The sequence below is a fragment of the Heterocephalus glaber genome, unplaced genomic scaffold (assembly GCF_053883595.1).
Source record: "Heterocephalus glaber isolate CG9 unplaced genomic scaffold, H.glaber_assembly_v1.0 deba00001737, whole genome shotgun sequence".
NCBI lineage: Eukaryota > Metazoa > Chordata > Mammalia > Rodentia > Bathyergidae > Heterocephalus > Heterocephalus glaber.
The window spans coordinates 4,175,739-4,190,798 of record NW_028258445.1 but is presented as its reverse complement, the minus strand read 5'-3'; the positions used below and the strand labels follow the sequence as shown (position 1 = coordinate 4,190,798).

At 44.9% G+C, this 15,060-nt stretch overlaps 1 protein-coding gene across 1 annotated transcript in view; it reads right to left on the bottom strand.

Moving 5' to 3' along the window:
* Window positions 1-15,060, bottom strand: part of LOC147821432 (uncharacterized) — a 483,327-nt gene that overhangs the window by 456,327 nt on the left and 11,940 nt on the right. The gene's annotated exons all lie outside the window — the stretch shown is intronic.

The window sequence follows — 15,060 nt, the reverse complement described above, 5'->3', positions numbered from 1 at the left end:
CACGGAGGCGGACAGCGCGGGGCACAGAGGGACTGCGCCGTGGGGGGGGGGGGGGGCACGGCAGCGCCAGGCCGGGCAGTGCGGGCCCAGGCCTCGGGGGCTCGGGAGCGCGCTGCCCCCTCCACCGCCCGAGCTGCCGGTGGGTAGCAGCGGCTAAGCGCGGAAGCTCTGGTTAGGCCGGGCTCCGCCGCTCGCAGCTGCAGGTGTGCGCGTCTGCTGCACCTGCGGGCTGGCTGTGCTTTGTCCCCGCGCAGCCCTGCGCACGTGCGCCTTCCCTCGCGCGGACAGCGCAGGGCCCTGCGAGGCGCCGGTCAGCCAGGGCCGGGAGCAGCCTGGGCGGGCGTCGGCCGCTCGGCTCCGCTGGCAGATCGCCGGCTGGCCCCCTCGCGTGTGCCCTTCCTCAGCACCCACCTCCCTCCCTGCCTGCCCCGTGAGCTGGCCCAGCCAGAGGCCCTGAGCAGAGCCGGCAGCGGCCGGGCCCGGCTCCTGGACTGCAGCCGCAAGCTGAAGACCGTCTTTGCCGGGTTCCCGTCCCGAGCGTTTTGTTACAGCAGCAGCAGAAGGCACACTAAGGCTGTGGTGCTCCCTTTGCCCTCCCCGCGGGGTTGGGGTCCATCGCCACGCCCGACCCTGTCCTCATGTCGGTGTTCATGTTTCCGGTTCCGGTGGGGGGCGCCAGAGATGCAGCCCAGGCCTGCAGCTGAGCGCTGTTTGTTTTTATCTTTGTCAAGCTCGCTGAAGGTTTGTCAGTTTTATTTTTCTTCCAAAGAACCGGCTTTGTTTCATTAATTTTCCTCTGCTGTTTTGGCTTTCAAGCACAGGGACTTCTACTGTTCCTGGATTCCTGAGAGTTTTCAGAGACAAACATGGTATTTTTTCAGACGCTTTGCCTGCAACTATGGATATGATCATAAGGCTTTTCTTTTTTTAGTCTTTTAATATAGAAAATTGCCATATTTAAAGATTAAACAACAAACTGCTTCCCAGAGTGGCTCCCTCATCATCGACTCTATGAGCAGAACACGGAGCCCTCCGGGGCACACCACGGGGTCCTCCACGGTACCGGGTCCCCAGTGTCCCCGCCCGGCCCTGACTCAGTAATGTCAGAGTCCTCTCCAGGAGCCACCCAGTGGACGCGCAGCGGCATCTCATTGTGGTTCTTATTTGCATGCACCTGATGATTGTTGCCACTGAGTGTTAATTTCATGTGCTCATTGGCCATTTGCATCTTCTTTGGGGAGATGTTTAATTGTTTCTCGTTATTGTTAATAAATTGAAAGATCATACTGTAATTACACACATTTATGGGGCCCAACGTAAAGTTCTCAAACGTGCACACAATATGGAAAGATTCAGCCAAGCTGATGCACATCTTTCACCTCACCTATCACTTTCGTGGCAAGATTGCAAAATGTACTGCTAACTAGGTATTTAGAATGCTCAGCGCGTTCTTATTGACCCGCTGAAGCTCTGTACGCTTTAGCCAGCAGCTGTCCGCTCCCTGCCTGCCGCCCACCTCCCCGCCCTGCTGACCAGGTCCCCCTCCCTGCCTCTCCAGTTCGCTTCTTCAGATTCCACCTATAAGTGAGATCGGCGGCCCTTCAGCTTCGTTCCTGGCACTGACACAGTGGGATTTATCTTTCCCACGGCTGGAGTGGACTCCACTGTGCACATTCACCACATCACCCTCATCAGTTTGCTGCACTTTGGCGCCTCCATGGGCCCACAAGTTGGAAGCTTACTGGGAGGTGGTAGGACCTTTAAGAGTGGGCGGCTGAGGCACGTAAGTTAAAAGTTTGAGCCCAGCCTGGGCAACTGAGCAAGGCCCTGTCTCAAAAAAGAAAAAGGGCTGGGGATGTAGCTCCGTGCGGAGGCCCTGGGTTCGACGCCCAGAACTGGAAAAAATGGCAAGATCAGAAGGAAGACTGCTTCCCTCAGCCTAAGATTGTGCCCGAAGCCTCTAGGACTCATCAGAGGAACACGCAGTGTAACCCGCCTCGCCCGCGTCCGGCCCGTGCGCCGCCGGCCCTGGCCACCCCAGCAGTGCCTCCCTCGCACCACCGAGCAGCTTCCCGTGGGGCCGAGCCTGTTCAGCGTTCTGTGTTACTGGGGCGGCTCCTCCGCTGCTCAAGGACAGTGCTGGAGGCGTCGTCGCGTGTGGATGTGGGGACCCAGCTACAGCCAGCCTGGTTTAAGGCAAGGCAGGCCCCGCGGTGCACTTCCTCCTAGGGGGCGCTAGAGGGCGCGCTGTGTGTGTCTATAACAGTCCTCCCCTGAGCGCACACAGCAAACACCACCGCGCACACCCTTGCGCTCCGATACAGACAACACGCCCATCTGTATCCAACTCACACCTCCTCCACACTGGTAGACGTGCATACACATCAGCACATGTGCAGACAAACATCCCACGAGCACAGCCGCGTGCCCATCCAAACACAGACACAAAGGAGCTAACCTGAAGGCACCAAAGACGCACAGAGGTTCACACGTGCACACACAAAAGAGCTCACACACGTACACACAGCCGAAGACGCACAAGTAGGCACATTCTACAGGCATCGCACATGAACTGCACTGAGCCGGGAGCCTGACTGCACGTGACAGATGAGAAGCTGAGTTGGAGTCCACGCGGTTGAAGGAGACAGTACAGCTAAAGTTCCACTCCAACTACGTCCTCCAGGGAGAAGCATTATTGCAACAGAGCTGAGTTGTTGCTTCTATTTTTGTACTGGGGATTGAACCCAGGGCCTCCACACTGAGAGCTACATCCCAGCCCTTTTTTAATTTTCAGACAGTCTCATGAAGTTGCCTAGGCTGGCCTCAAACTTTCTTTCTTTTTTTTTTTTTTTTTACATTAAGGTTATTGGTATTGTATTTTAGGTATAAAATACAGTCACATTCATCATTGGGATCTTGTACCATTAAATGAGTATCTTGGTTCTTATTTTTTTCCCCTTCCCCTGCCCTCCCTTCACCCCCTCCACCCTTCCCCATTTGCAAAGACTTTGTTTCCATTTTTTTCCTTTTCTCATATTTTTTCTTTTCCCTTCTTTCCTTTCCCCTACCCCTCCCATTTCCCCTACTTCTTTAGAACTTTTCTTCCTATTACACAATATCAATTATACATTTTTTAAATTACAATATCACAATTTGGAGGACATTACCACAGATTTTACAGAATTTAGAAGGATATAGAAAGCATATTTCAAAAATCTGTTTTGAAATAAATTTGATAACTTCTAAGAAGTACCTTGGAAGACAAATTAATGAAACTAACTCTGGAGGAAATATAAAATTTGAATAGCACCTATTAAAGAAAGTGTATTCCTAGCTTGAAAACTTACCTATATGACAACAGCAGGCTCATATACATTTTAACTGATAAATTATATCAAATATTTAAAGCAGAAGAAAGAAGCAACACTTCTCCCATCATTTTAGGAAATCAACATTGTGCTAATACTAAAACTGGATAAAGATAATAAAAGAAAAAAGTATGGACATAGATGAAAATTTGTTTAACAAAACAAACTATTAGAAGTCAGATCTGGCAGGATGTAGAAAGTGGTTTTGTTATAGGGATGGCAGTGTTGGTTCAGCATTGGAAGATCTACCCCCAAAAGTCATCATTTTAACAGAGGAAAGGAAAAAGCCATATGATCCTGTCAGTACTTGCAGAAAATGTATTGGACTAAATTCTACAGCTGTTCATGGTAAAAGCTATCAGGAGACTAGAAGTAGAACAGAATCTTCTCAACAGATAAGCCATGTACTCCATACTTCCAGCAAAAACACCTTATATGAATGGAAAAGATACAATGCTTTCTCCCTAAGGTGGGGAACGAGGGCAGATATGCCTACTCTTCATCTGTCCATTAAACTTTGAAATATAGGCCCAAACCAAAACAGTCTGGCAATAAAAAGACACAATTAGCATAGAATTGGTAAGGTAGAACTAAAATCTTTATATGTAGATGAAATGATCATCTACACAGAAAATACTAAGAAATCTCTAGAACTTGTATTTGAATTTAGCAGGATTAGAAAACACGAGGTATATATAAAAATTCAGGTCTATGTATATTTGCTATAAATGAAGAATTGGATATTGAAATTTTAAACTTATGTAGGAGTACAAAGGATCTAGAAAAGTAAAAAGAAAAAGAAAAAACAGTGTTGGAAGACATTTAGTACCTAATTTTAAGACTTCCTCTAAAGCTACAGTAATGAAGGCAGTGTTGGTGTAAGGAAAGACATACAGATCAATGGAATAAAACAGAGAATCTAGAAATAGAACCACACATATATGGTCCACTGAGTTTTGAAAAATTATTTAACATTAACATTTTATAGAACATAAACTCAATTCAAGAGGAGAGGAAAAGAGTGTTTTCAGCAAATGGCACTAGAACACCTGGTATCCGTATATAAAAAATTAACCTCAACCCTTTATTTCCATACATGAAAATAACTTGAAGGGATCTATGAACCTAAATAAGAAAGCCTAAAAGTATGAAACTTTAAGAAGAAATTATAAGGGAAAATGTTTATCAATTCAGGGTAGGCAAGAATTTTCTAGGATATGAAAAACTTAATGTATAAAAGAAAGAAATTCATAAATGAGATTATATCAAAACTTAGAACTTTAAATGACATCATTAAGAAAATGAAAAGTACTCCTTAAACAGAACGTATTTATAATACATATAACCTGTACTCGCTTCAGCAGCACATATATAATACATATAACCTAAGACCAGAATATATAAAGAACTCTTACAGCTCATTAATAGGCAACCCAATTAAAAAGTAGACACAAGAAGATGATAAATAGCCAGTACAGCACAAGGAAAGATGTGCAACACTAGAATCGGAAAAATACTAATCAGTACAATAACAATATCGTATTACGCACTCATTAGGGTGATTAAGTTAAAGGTTTTAAAAGAACAAATGTCAGCTTAGGTGTGAATCAGTTAGAACTTTCTAATACTGCTAATGTGAATGTAAAATGATAAAACCATTTTGGAACACAACATAGAAATTTCTTGTATTGCTCTTAAGAATCAACAGTTCTAAGAAAAGCCCAGGCCCTGATGGCTTCACTGCTGAATTCTACAAGACATTTAGAGAGGAACTGCTGCACTACTGTTTAAACTCTTCAATGAAATTGAAAGGGAAGCAATACTCCCAGATTCATTCCTGGAAGCAAACATCACCTTGATCCCCAAAGCAGAGAAAGACCCAACCGAAAAGGAGAACTATAGGCCAATCTCACTAATGAACATAGATGCAAAAATCCTTACTAAGATACTGGCAAATAGAATGCAGAAGATCATCAAGAAGATCATACACTCTGACCAAGTGAGATTCATCCCAGGGATGCAGGGATAGCTCAACATACACAAATCAATAAATGTAATACACTATTTTAATAGAACCAAGGGCAAAAACCATATGATCATTTCAATAGATGCAGAAAAAGGATTTGACAAAATCCAACACACATTTATGATAAAACACCCTACCAAAAATTGGAATAGATGGATTATACCTCAATCTGATAAAAGCTATCTATGAAAAACCAACAGCCAATATCATACTAAATGGTCACAAACTGAAATCCTTCACACTAAAATCAGGAACAAGACAAGGATGTCCATTATCACCGCTCCTGTTCAATATAGTTTTGGAAACATTAGCCACAGCAATTAGACAAGAGAAAGAAATAAAAGGAAAAAAGATAGGAAATGAAGAAGTCAAATTGTCATTATTTGCAGATGACATGATACTCTATATAGAAGACCCCAAGAACTCCACCAAAAGTCTTCTAGACTTAATAACCAAATTCAGTAAAGTAGCTGGATACAAGGTCAACACACAAAAATCAATAGCTTTCCTCTGTACCAACAACAGATTCATTGAGAGAGAAATAGGGCAAACAATTCTTTTCAAAATAGCATCCAAAAAACTGAAATATCTAGGAATCAAGCTAACAAAAGAAATCAAAGACCTCTTCTCTGAAAACTATGGCACTCTGAAAAGAGAGATTGAAGATGATATCAGAAAATGGAAAGACATCCCTTACTCCTGGGTAGGAAGAATCAACACAGTGAAAATGGCCATACTTCCAAAACTGTTATATAGATTCAATGCAATCCCAATTGAAATCCTAGAAGCATATTTCACAGACCTGGAGAAAACAATCCAAAAATTCATTTGGAACAAGAAGAGACCTAGAATACCAAATGCAATACTAGGCAATAAAGGCAAGATAGGGTGTATCACAATCCCCAACTTGAAACTATACTATAAATCTACTGTAATAAAAACAGCATGGTACTGGCAAAGAAACAGACCTGAAGACCAGTGGAATAGATTAGAAGATGCAGAAACAACTCCAGACACACCCAGCCACCTCATCTTCGACAAAGGAGCCAAACACCCTCAGTGGAGGAAAGATACCCTCTTTAATAAATGGTGCTGGAAAAATTGGGTACCAACTTGCCAAAGATTAAATCTAGACCTATATCTCTCACAATGCACTAAACTAAAATCTAAATGGACTAAAGATCTAAATATTAAAACAGAAACACTAAACCAGCTGGAAGAGAGGTTAGGAAGAAGTCTTGAAGACATTGGTGTAGGAAAAGATTTTAGGAACAAAACTTCAGTTGCCGGTGAACTAGCACAAACAATCAACAAATGGGATTTCTTCTTAATAAAAAGCTTCTGCACAGCAGGAGAAACCACCAACACAGTGAAGAGACAACCCACAGTTTGGGAAAAATTTTCACCAGCTGTCCCTCAGACAAAGGTCTACTATCTAAAATATATAAAGAACTTGAAAAAATCAGACCTCCCAAATTTAAAAGCCCAATCCAAAAATGGTCATCTGAAATGAACAGACATTTCTCACACAAAGAAGTAGAAATAGCAAATAAACATATGCAAGAATGTTCAACATCACTGGTCATTCAAGAGATGCAAATGAGGGGCAGGGGACTTAGCTCAGTGGTTTCGCCACCTGCTGTGCAAGCGCAAGGACCTCAGTTTGATCCCCAGTACCAAAATAAATAAATAAATAAAATAAGAGATGCAAATGAAAACAATGACGAGATTCCACCTCACCCCAGAAAGAATGGCTGCTATCAAGAAATCAACCACTAAAACAAATCCTCTCAGGGCTGTGGGGAAAGAGGAACCCTGCTCCACTGCTGGTGGGAGTGCAGACTGGTGCAATCACTGTGGAAATCAGCATGGAGATACCTCAAAGAACTAGGATGGGAAGTCCCATTTGACCCAGCTACTCCCCTGCTGGGTATCTTCCCCAAAGAATTAAAAGCATCACACCACAGTGATATATGCACACCCATGTTCATAGCAGCACAATTCATGATAGCTAAAACTTGGAAGCAACCCAATTGCCCATCACCTGGAGACTGGATAAAGAAAATGTGTTTTTTTTATTAAATGGAGTACTATTCAGGCATAAAGAAGGAGAAACTGAAAAAAAAACGAGAAACTAGACACATTTATAGCTAAATGAATGCATATTGAGGCCATACTCTTAAATGAAATAAATAGGACACACCTGTGTAAATAGCAAATAGTTTCTCTAGTGTGAGAAAGTGAAGGTGTAAATAAGGACTAAAAGGTATAATAGATAATGTGAAATAGGAAGAAAAGGGGCAAAGGGGAAGGGGAAGTGGGAGGGGTAGGGGAAAGGAAAGAAGGGAATGGAATTAATATGAGAAAATGGAAAAATAGGAACAAAGTCTTTGTAGATAGGGAGGGATGGAGGGGTTGAAGGGAGGGCAGGGCAAAGGTGAAAAATAAGAACCAAGAGAGACTATGTAAAGGTGCAAATTTCCAATAATGAATGTCAATATATTGTATACCTTAAATGTACCAATATAATTAACTTTTTAAAAGTTTGTTTTTCTTATGTTAGCCACAATATAAACAAAAATTGTAAGAATTATAGAGAAATTGTGGTATGAAGAGGGGTAAGAGACAAGAAAGAGGCTATTGATATACAATAAAACCCAAATGTCACAGTCATAATTCATTCAACAATTACATAATAAACACTGACTTAACACTTCAAATAGTCCCAAGACATACAGATGGAAATACAATCTCATCAAGGATCACAAGAGTACAAAGGGTCATCCATTTTCCTACAAATGCCTCACGTTTGTCTTTCTTTATAGACAAGTACTTATTCCATTACATATAGATACCACATTTTCTTTATCTAATCATCTGGTGACAGATACACAGCTGCTTCCAGGATTTACCTACTACAAATTGTGCTGCTATAAATATGAGTATGCATGTATCGCTGTAGTAAGTTGATTTAAGCTTTTTGGGGGAAGATACCTAGAAGGGTGATCACTGGGTCATATGGGATTTCTCATTTTAGTTCTTTGAGAAGTCTCTGTACTGATTTCCATTGTGGTTGTACTCGTTTACATTCCCACCAACAATAGAGAAGGGTTCACTTATAGGAAAATGGATGCTCCTGGAAAATATAACGTTGAGTGAAATAAACTGGACACATAGACTTCAGTGCACAGGTATCTGTCATTTGAGTGGGCCAAAGCACAAGAGATTAATAAAGGATGGATGAAGGGGAGAAGGGATGGATCTCTTGCACACATGAAGAGGCCCAAGAGGCCAAGCGGTGGTGGGATAAGCAGGACAAAGACGTGCCAGGTACAGGAACCGAATAACTTCAATGAATGCACACACTGCATGCCGTAAACATGGGCTTAGATGAGCGAGATCGACGCGAATGAAAAGGAGAAGGGGGAACTAGAGGAGGCGGGGCGCCAAAAGGAAGCGAGTTGCATCATACACACGCACCCCCTTCCCCTGACGATAGCAAAACGCGTGTATGGCAAACACGTACTAATAAAAAAGATACAAAAAGGAGTAGAAAGGGAGACCTGTAGATGCAAGCCCTAGTGCTCGCTTCGGGAGCACATATACTCAAATAAACGCAAGCCCTTCTCAGCAGCGGACCTCAGGAGGCTGCTTACACGCCTCTCCACTGATTCCACAGCGCCAGGACGGAAGCCAGGGCCTGGCGCACTCGGGCTCCGCCTGAGCTGCACCCGCGGGGCCCCTCGTGTGCGTGTGCACCGCCCCGGGCCGCCTCTGCGGAGGGAGGGCAGCGCGGGAGACCTGTGCCAGCCGCCTCAGTCTCCGCTGGGAGGGCGGCCCGGAACACACTCGTCCGCGGCGCCGTACTCCTCACAAATGACGTGCAGGAACAACACAAAAATGCAAGGCACAGGCACGACCTTCCAAGCTTCCCGGAGCGCCCGAACAGTGCACAGTGCAGGAGCCTCACTTCTGGTCCCTGCACCCGGCCTCGGCGGGCCCAGCGGGAGCAGCTCCGGTGAGCCCGGCTCAAGTACCGAGGACAGCTCCCGCCAAAAGGGCTCCTTCCCAGCGCTGGTTTATTGTGGGTTTTAACTGCTGTAGGGCTCTTCCGTTTTCATCAAATCCTCTGTTCCTGACAGGCCTTAACCTGGCCAGAGGAAGATGCGCCGGGCGCTCTGCTGCCAGACGCACCGGCCCCACCAGCTGCACAGCGCCGAGCTGACAGAGAGACCCTGGCCACGCCGCGGTTCACATTATGTTGGCTTTATTTTCACTCTCCCTGGGAAGAGCCCAGACCCGAATTTCTACAGCCAGAACTATCTCATTATTTTAAGGCAGAGTTCTGAGTGTTTGGGTTCATTGGAATTTTTTCCTTTTTTATGTAACAGCGGCAGAAACTACCTCACTGTCTCGTGATTTCTTTTCCTTTGAGTTTGGGTCGAACTCTGGGGTTCAGATAAGCAACGTCTAAGTGCACAGTTACTGGTAGCCCTTGAAAGAACTAGAAATTCTCTCCGACTGAGGGCACTATCGTCTGACACGGCCAGCGACATGTCCAACCACATACCAAGATAATCCCAGCTACCTTTTACATCTAATACTCCAGAAAGGGAACTGTATTTTCGAGGATTCCCAAGACTCTTCGGCTTCATAGCTGTTCAGGGTACAAAGAAAAAGATTCTGAAATAATGAAATGTCAGGGCTTAAGGTACAAAATGTCAGAAGTAGCTCAGTGAAGCAGGCTGTACACCGTCATATAAGTCATTGAAACGGTTACATCGCTCATTCTCCACACTGACTGACAGTCAGCCGTGAGCAGGGAATTACACATGACGGGGGCCTTGAGAGCTAAGAGATAAGGAAGACACATTGCTAGGTGCTCAGGGACTTACCATCCGGTGAGGCAGGCAGATGCACACATAGTTAGAACACGGGACCCTCACAATCTGCCTCGTAGTGTGTGGAAGTGGAGTAGTCCCCGCTGTGGCAGTTAACCAGTTGTGTATCAAGAGCATAACTCCGATTCACTGTAACACAGTTCCCCAACACATAAAATAAGGTGCTGCACGGACCAGTGGTCTCCACGGTTTTCTTTTTTGGATACAGGATCTCATTATATAGCCCAGGCTGACCTTGACCTTACGATCCTCCTGCCTCAGCCTCCTCAGTGCTCAGAAGTGCTGGGATTACAGGTGTATACCACCATGCTTGGCCATCTCCAAATATTTTTTATTACATGTATCCACTGGTAAGAATTTTTATCATATTCCCAATATTTATTTGTAAGGCTGTGCATGTACCAATGAATTACATATACTATAACACAATAATTAGCTTGGGAACAGTTTTTAAAGTATCTAGGCCAGGATCCCCTCCAAACTATTTATATCATGACATCTAGGGGTAGGCATGCACGTGGCTATTTTAAGTACCTCCAGACTAGAATAAAACACAAGTAAATGAGATGATAAATTATTATGAGGGCTGGGGATACAGCTCAGTGGTAAAGAAGGTACCTAGTTGCTTGATGCCGTGGATTCAATGCCCAGCATCAAAACAAACAAACAAAATGCATGTACTCGCAAGCTCATCATGAAGAAATTTGATAGAATGAGAGAAATTAGATACCGGATCTTGGATGGCAATGATCGGGAAGAGCTTCTCTGAGAGACTGACATTTGACAGTGACGTGGGCCGGGTGGCCGGGCCCATGTGCATGGCTGAAGGCTGGAGGAAGAACGTCCCCAGAGGAGATGCACACCCAGAAAAACGGTGACAGGACAAACACGGCTGAGGAGAAAGAGCAGCATCAGGCGACACTGGGGAGAAGATGCAGGCGGCACCTGCAAGGCTGCATGTCTGGACTGTTCACCAAGCTACAGGAGACAGCCAGTGGGGTTTCAGCAGGTTGGTGCTGGGGCTGACGCTCACTGAAAAGACCCTCTGCACACCCTGAGTTGCACATCGGCATCGCTCCACTCCCAGGTACAGACCCAAGGAGATTAATGACACATCTCATCTCCAGAATGCGCTCACTACCGTGTTCATGACTGCACTCAAAACAGCCCCGAACTGGAACTCACCCAAATGCCCACTAACAGCAGTGTTGGTGGATAAATTGTGGTAGTCACATAATGAAAACTTACACCTCAATAGATCTGACGATCCACCACCGCACGCAGCAACACTGCGGAATCTCACAAGCATTATACGAAGGGAATGAAAACAGTCCTAAAGGAATACATGCTGTACTGTGTTCCCATCATACAATGTACAAAAGTAACTCTTCTCTTGGCAAAAGGGAGGGTGGGGAGGTGGAGACAAGTCGTCTACGTGTACATCCAAGACTGGGAGTCCAAGATGGAATACAATGGATTCGTAAAAAGACAGCATGTCCCCAGCCCATAGTTCTAAGTGTAGCTTGAGTGAAAGACAGATTCTTGTACATGTATGTGTGCACGTGTGTGCTTTCACATCCCTTGTTAAGAAAGAGTGCTGAACAAGCATTAACACCTAATGGTGGAATAATTCTGTCCAGAAATTTTTAAATTCTTTCAAAAATTGTTTAAATACTATCTACCTGGATTCCTAAGAAAAAAATGAGTATCAGGGAAAAATAATTTCATCAGAAAGGGATAGCAGAAGAACTCCAAGGGAAAAAGACAGTGGGTCAGTTGGCAGGCTGTTTCTACTGTACAAATGGACCCTTCAGACTACTCGGAGATCCACCAAGCAATCTTCCAATTAAAACGTGCTCCCAGGTAAGAGTCCATCTGAAGAAGGGTACTGGGGTTGATCAGTCAGTCTGACAGGAGCATTTCTCCACTCCTCTACGTTTCTTTGGCCAACAGTCTGAACAGTCTTTGTAAGCCAAGTAAATATTAGATTTTTTTGCCTTAAAAGTATTCATCTGGATACTGTATGATTCCACTTGTATGAGATATCTAAAATAGTCTCACTTACAGAAGCAGAAAAATAGGGTGGGTTCCTGGGGCCCAGGGGATGGAGAAACGGCAATTATTGTCCAACGGCTACAAAGTGAAGGTTCTACAGGAGGAGCATTCTCATCTCCCAGAACTATGCTGTAGAGGTCTGCTGCACAACATATTGCTGGAGTTAATAACAATACATGGGCAGTTAAGAGCTTAAGAGTTCAGATCTAGTGTTATATGTTCTTGCCACACACACACACACACACACACTCGTTAAGGGACACCAACAAACTTCTGGAAGTGATAAATTGATCTCCTTGGTTATGCTGCTGGTACCACAGGTGTATTCATATATCCAAGCTCATTAAACTGTGTATATTAAATATAAGCAGTACTGTGTCCATTAATTATAACTTAATAAAGCTGTTTGTAAGGTGTCTTTCTGTGTGCTCACAAATTAGAATTTTTAGCTCACATGGCTGAATTGTGAGCCCTAGGCTGGTGAATCTGCCTTGTGAATTTGTAGTTTCCTCAAATCTAGATACCATTCATTGCAAGCTTCACAGCTTCACCTTCGTAATGGCTTTGTTTTCTGAGATGGTACCAGGGCTGCAAGGAGAAGAGGGGACAGAAGAAACATCACTGCCAAATGAAGTGTACCTAGCAATTGCAAGACACACCTCAATGACTGTGATACTGAAATCTGAAATAAAGTGTGCATCTCAGGATCCAGACCAGGAATTCCTTCCAACCTTCTCCCTCTCTTTGTCTGGTGACCTGGCATTGTCTCAGCTTCCTTTCACCTGGTGTGGCAGGCTGCTCTCTAGCCAAGGTCTCCAAATATTTTCAAAAGATGAAAAGAGACCACTTCCTGCCACAGTGACATTTTCCACTCGAAACACTGCCTGCGTGCCCACTCCCTCCGGTGTCCCATGGTCTGGGTGCAGCCGCTGGCATCCACTCTGCTCCCGCTGAGTTGGAAACCTGCACCCGGGGAGGGGTATAGGGGTCAGCTGCAGTTGCTAGAGAAGAACTAACACAAAGACCTCCAACAGAACCTCCAGGTGAACGTGGCCTCCCAGGAGCAAGGGAGGAGGTAGGCTCACTTGGGTGGAATCACAAGAAAATGGAACAGCTATTTTTAGCACAAATGCCTGGCATTTAAAGGAGCTGCAAACAAAGCCCTAAGGAAGGAAAGAAAGGAAGCACAGCTGCGGTTGTCAGGTGTGCAGGGAGACTTAACTGCTCCCACATGTGACACACATACTTGGTAGCAGCCTGATGCACCATCTATCATACTATGCCAGCTACTTTCAAGTACTACATTAGACCATAATCCCTCGCAACTTTCCATTAACCTACCCACTGAGGGCTCAGCGGAAAGCCCACATCACCTTGGGATACAAGTGAGGAGCCCTCCAGGTGATACGGCCCCACAGCCTCCTGTCCTTGTGGCTGAAGCCCTGACCATCTGCAGCAGAGACAAGCACTCTACAGTGTTCGCTCTATGAGCACCGTGAATGGTGCTACCTACAATTTGAGCCAGTCTCTTCTGCAGTGGCACTTCCCTGATCTCCTGAATCCTCCTACTAATATCGCGCTCGTGCACACACACATACACACACACACACACACACACACCATTTCTTTTTCCCTCAGGAAATAGCTGTACTTTCTACTGTGGATAAAAACAAAAGAATCTAATTAGAACACTCTCCATCTATGTTTACCAAATATATCACATTGCCTACAGCTGTGGCCATGCTGCCCTTGTAACAGAAATGCCCATTCTGAGGACGCCTGAGAGGCACGTGGAAGAAATGAAGAGGTGGGGATTTAGACGTAGCTATACAACGGACTTAGCTCTTCCCTCCTCCAGGATCCTTCCCAGTCGTATGTAAACACAGCCCGCCAGCTCTGCGTGAACTGATCAACCACTGTGGCCACAGCTCCTGCCCGCCTCCCCTTCACGGAGCTGTCCTCTGACCACCTCCCTCTCATTCTGGCTCATTCAGTTATTCTTATTGGCTTCCACCCCATCATTCTATTTAAATAACCCCCACTAATGTCACATAAGACCTCTCCATCACTAAGTCCTTCAAATATCTTGGACCTTCTCCTTAATCTCTTCAATTGCACATAATGATGTTAATTATTTCCGTTTCTGAAAGCAGTCTTCCACTTCTGGGGCTCTTTCTGCTCCTGGGAGCTGTCTGCTCCTCCACAGTCCTATCTGCTGGCTGGGTGTCCTACCCCATACCATACTTAACCTTTCATTGCTGGGCTTCCTCTCATGCTTTCACTCTTTTTTGCTCTACACTGTCTTCCTGGAAAACCCTATCACTGGCCTTGGTGTAGCTGCCATGTGAAACCACAAGTTCGATTACGCGCCAGACCCAGCTGTGAGGTACAAATCCACACAGCCAAATGCCTAAACAGAAGCCCCATCTGTCCTCAGCTGTCCCTGTCCCAGGGACCGGCCACTGTCCACCCAGCTATCCAAGCCAAGAGACTTGACACGTTTGCTTCCCATATTTACTTCCTCACCAAATCCTGTCTACTGTACCTATACAATGTCCCTCTGGGACTTTCTTTTTAGCCACCACTGCTCCTTTTGAAACACTCGACTGATTCCCCAGAGCCAGAATGATGTCCTCAAGGCAAATGTGACCAAGTCTGCTTAAAGCACTTCTGATGGCTCTCCATAGCTTTTCCTAAATGAACAAACATT